Here is a 4,267-nt window from a genome sequence, read left to right on the forward strand (position 1 = left end):
TCCATCCATCCATCCATCCATCCATCCATCCATCCATCCATCCATCCATCCATCCATCCATCATCTTCTACTTCAGGGTTGTGGGGGCAGCATCTTCACCAGGGAGGCACAGACATCAACAGCCTCCTCTTCAACTCTTCTAGGACCCCATGGTGTTCACAGACCAACTGACTATTTATTAATTAATATCCTGATGCTGCTCAATAATCCAGGTAGAAAAATCTAAAAAGTTAAGTCTGGTCCTCTGGACATTCACAAAACAAACAATACAGTTTCTAATAAATAAACAATAAATGTTTTTGTTTTTTGAATGTCCAGAGGACCAGACTTAACTTTTTTACATTAATAAGTAATAAATTTATGTTTTTAAATTTAATGAAAGACAAATCTTTAAAATTTAAGGACAAAATTTTACCTAATAGTTTTCAAGTCTGTATCTTATTGTAAAAGCAGTTTCAAAGATTACAGCACAGTGTGATGTTTTGCAATTTTAACATGAACCTTGTGCATATCTGCAAATCATCATCCTATTTGTTAAAAAAAAAAAAAAAAAAACTGTAGTATGAGTTTTTATAACTGCTTATTGTTGTTGCTGTTGTCCATTGTTGTCATCTTTCTTTGTTGAAATCAGGTCTCTCTTGTAAATGAGTCCTCGAGGCTCAATGGGATTTACCTGTATAAATAAAGGTTGATTGATAATAAAAGTGAAGATATATTTAATACATCTTTATTGTAAAAATATATACTAAAATGAAAAACACATGGGTTTAAAGCAGCAGGAAGGCAGTAAGGTAGGATTATGAATCAGGTTTAAAAGTTACAGCTCATGAGGTACTCCATTAGAGCATGACATCTCTTCCACAACATCCTGTGACAAAACCTTCAGGGTGTTCTTCTTCTAATACGTTTAGTGGTGGCTAGTAAGTAGCTTAAGGGAGCACTACTGCCACCAGGTGGTAAGACGAGTTGGATTCTAGTCTCTGCCTACAGAGCTGGTCCAGAAATGTATATGGAAACGCAACAGACCCGAGCCGATCTGAACCGACCCGAACTGATCTGATCCGCACTGTGACAGTGGAAAAGGGGCATAAGTAGAGAGGCCCAGACTTCCCTCTCCCCAGCCACTTGGGCCAGCTCTTCCGGGGGAATCCTGAGGCGTTCCCAGGCCAGCCGAGAAACATAGTCCCTCCAGCGTGTCCTGGGTCTTCCTCTGGGCCTCCTTCCGGTGGGACGTGTCCGGAACACCTCACCAGGGAGGCGTCCAGAAGGCATCCTAAACAGATGCCCAAGCCACCTCAACTGGCTCCTCTCGACGTGGAGAAGCAGCGACTCTACTCTGAGTCACTCTCGGATGATCGAGCTTCTCACCCTGTCTCTAAGGGAGAGCCCAGACACCCTGCGGAGAAAACTCATTTCGGCCACTTGTATCCGAGATCTCATTCTTTCGGTCACAACCCAAAGCTCATGACCATAGATGAGGGTGGGAACGTAGATCGATCGGTAAATTGAGAGCTTCACCTTTTGACTCAGCTCTCTCTTCACCACGACAGCCCTGTACAGCGCCTGCTTCACTGCAGACACTGCACCTATCCGCCTATTGATCTCACGCTCCATTTTTCCCTCATTCGTGAACAAGACCCCGAGATACTTGAACTCCTCCACTTGGGGCAGGACCTCCTCCCTGACCCGGAGAGGGCACTCTACCCTTTTCGGCTCAAGACCATGACCTCGGATTTGGAGGAACTGATCTTCATCCCGGCCGCGTCGCATTCGGCTGCGAACCGCTCCAGCGAAAGCTGTAGATCACGATCTGATGAAGCCAATAAGACCACATCATCTGCAAAAAGCAGAGACGCAATCCTAAGGCCACCAAAACGGATCCCCTCAACACCTTGGCTGCACCTAGAAATTCTGTCCATAAAAGTTATGAACAGAATTGGTGACAAAGGGCAACCTTGGCGGAGTTCAACTCTCACAGGGAACAAGCCTGACTTACTGCCGGCGATGCGGACCAGGCTCTGACACCGGTCATACAGGGACCTAACAGCCCGTATCAAAGGGCCCGGTACCCCATACTCCCAGAGTACCCCCCACAGGGCCCCCCGAGGGACGCGGTCGAACTTCTTCTCCAAGTCCACAAAGCACATGTAGACTGGTTGGGCAAACTCCCACGCACCCTCCAGGACCCTGCTGAGAGTGTAGAGCTGGTCCAGTGTTCCACGACCAGGACGGAAACCGCACTGCTCCTCCTACCAAACTTTATTTTCTCTAAATTAGGAAGCCTAAATTTCTTTCTATTTTGCAATTATAATGCTGAAAAAGTTCCCTCAAAACTATCGATTTTTCATAAACAGATGCTTCTCTCTTGGTCATTGATTTACAAACATCATTTCTCTCCACACCGATATTATATTTGGAACAATAGAGACATTTTGCATAAAAACAAATCCTTATTTTACCCTAGTTGGTTTATTCACAACATAGTTTTAGTTCATCAGTTGCTCAACATTAGTGGATAATTAATGTCACATCAAGAATTTGTCATAAAATATAACATTATGATCCCTATTAACAAATTTAATATTGTAATAAAAGCAATCTCCACTCGAGTAATTATTTTACATAGAAGTACAGCAGGACAGAATTCAACACTATTACCCTTTGACCAACCAAACTTGAAATTGGTCAAATCTGCTTCTCCTCAACCCGTAACAGCAATCGTCGTATACGTTCACTATTTCAGAAATGTTGTCAACTCCATATGTGGTACCTTATTGGAACACCTTTATTAATAACCTTAACTGGAAAAGGATTTGGACTTTACCAACCAGATACATGATAAATAATAAAGTAAGAGTATCATTCAAAATTATTCATAGATTTTACCCATCCAAAGTTTATTTACAACGGTTTAACAAAGATATAAATATAATTTGCTCTTTTTGTGATGAAAACCCAGAAGATGTCTTTCATTTATTTTGGTCTTGCCCCTTCTCGACTCAATTTTGGAAAAGTATTTGTATTTTGATTTCTACTTTTATAAAACCAGATCTCTCACTTTGCTTTGAACATTTGGCTTCACTGACTACCCAACAGCTAAAGAAAAACAGTTCTATATTATTAATCTTATTATATACCTAGCCAAATGGCATATTCATAAATGTCGATACACTAACGAAAAACCTCTTATCTCCATTTTTGAAAATGAGATCAAGCAATACATCCATCCATCCATCCATCCATTATCTTTACCGCTTTTTTCATTTTGGGTCACTGGGGTCACCGGTGCCCATGTCCAGCAATCACTGTGCGAGGGGCGGGGGACACCCTGGACGAGCCACAAGTCCATCACAGGGACACATAGAGACAAACGAGACAAACAACCATTCACTCTCTCACTCACACCTAGGGACAATTTAGAGTTACCAATCAGCCTAACAAGCATGTTTTTGGACTGTGGGAGGAAACCGGAGTACCCGGAGAAAACCCACGCACGCACGGAGAGAACATGCAAACTCCACCCAGAAAGGCCCCTGGACCGGGGTTTGAACCAGGGACCTGCTCGCTGAGAGGCAGCAGCTCTACCAGTTGCGCCACCGTGCTGCCAAGCAATACATCAAAACTATTAAATATTCCACCAACATGAAGGCCATAAAAACTTACACCTTATATGTTCTCTTCAATATATTTATGTAATATGTTATTGTAAATCATTGTCTCAGTGTTTGTAACCCCCTGGCGTCTGTTATATCATTACTGTATACTGCATTTTAATGTATTGTTTTGTACTTTTTCAATAAAGATAAAAATTAAAAAGAAAAATCTGGACTTTTCTTTTTTTTGTGCTGAATTGTTTCACCTTCCATCTGGAAGGCTTCATCAGGTTTCCTTGACTGATGAAGCCTTCCGGATGGAAGGTGAAATGTTTCAGCACAAAAAAAAAAAAAAAAAAAAAACTGTCCAGATGACTTGACTTAAAATTGTTGGATTGTAAACGTGGATTATTGAGCATGGACTTTGTTGGTGAAACTACACCAGTTTTTTTCCTTCCTAAATTAGAATTCAAAATTGAATAAAGTTTTTTTAAATATAATTTGGACCAGTGGCGATTTAAACCTCTTTTGAGGTGCTTAAGCACTCCTACATTTTAACGCAGTACACCTGAAAAATAAAGTAAAAGAAAAAATAAATAAAAAAATAAAAAAAACTATATAAATGTATCCAAAAAAGTTCAATCTGGTCCTCTGGACATTCAAAAAAAAAAAAA

This window comes from Nematolebias whitei, chromosome 3 (assembly GCF_014905685.2).
Source record: "Nematolebias whitei isolate Nwh7 chromosome 3, NemWhi1, whole genome shotgun sequence".
Lineage (NCBI taxonomy): Eukaryota > Metazoa > Chordata > Actinopteri > Cyprinodontiformes > Rivulidae > Nematolebias > Nematolebias whitei.